Source organism: Galeopterus variegatus, unplaced genomic scaffold, assembly GCF_000696425.1.
Source record: "Galeopterus variegatus unplaced genomic scaffold, G_variegatus-3.0.2 Scaffold103633, whole genome shotgun sequence".
Classification (NCBI taxonomy): Eukaryota; Metazoa; Chordata; class Mammalia; order Dermoptera; family Cynocephalidae; genus Galeopterus; species Galeopterus variegatus.
This window is the reverse complement of record NW_007829744.1, coordinates 1-781: the sequence shown is the minus strand read 5'-3', so window position 1 is coordinate 781 and position 781 is coordinate 1. Positions and strand designations below refer to the sequence as shown.

Here is a 781-nt window from a genome sequence, read left to right as displayed (position 1 = left end):
ATTATTAGAAGACTTGACCATGATAACATTGTGAAAGTGTTTGAAATTCTCGGTCCCAGTGGAAAACAGTTAACAGACGATGTGGTCTCTCTTACTGAACTGAGCAGTGTTAACATTGTTCAGGAATACATGGAGGCAGACTTGGCTAATGTGCTGGAGCAGGGTCCTTTACTGGAAGAGCATGCCAGGCTTTTCAAGTGCCACCTGCTAAGTGGGCTCAAGTATATTCCTCTGTAAATGCACTGCACAGAGATCTCAAGCCAGCTAATCTTTTCATTAATACTGAAGACATGGTACTGAAGATAGGTAACTTTGGTCTTGCACTGATCATGTATCCTTGTTATTCCAATAAGGGTCATCTTTCTGAAGGGTTGGTTACTACATGGTACAGATCTTCAAGTCTTTTACTTTCTCCTAATAATTACACTAAAGCCATTGACACATGTGCTGTAGGCTGCATCTTTGTTGAAATTCCGACTGGTAAAATCCTTTTTGCATGTGCACGTGAACTTGAACAGATGCAGCTAATTTTAAAATCTATTCCTGTTGTACATGAGAAAGATCATCAGGAGCTTCTCAGCATAATTCCAGTTACATAAGAAATGACACAACTGAGCCACACAAATATTTAACTCAGCTGCTTCCAGGAATTAGTCGAGAAGCTCTGGATTTCCTGGAATAAATTTTGACATTTAGCACCAAGGATTGGTTGACAGCAGAAGCAGCTCTCTCCTGCCCTTACATGAGCATATATTCCTTTCCAATGGATGAGCCAATTTCA

The 781-nt window shown here is 40.3% G+C and overlaps 1 pseudogene across 1 annotated transcript; it reads left to right on the top strand.

Annotated features, from left to right (window-relative positions):
- Positions 1–6: 6 nt before the first annotated feature.
- Positions 7–778, top strand: LOC103584765 (annotated as a pseudogene). The gene has a single exon (XR_550016.1). The product of XR_550016.1 is annotated as a mitogen-activated protein kinase 6 pseudogene (transcript).
- Positions 779–781: the final 3 nt, after the last annotated feature.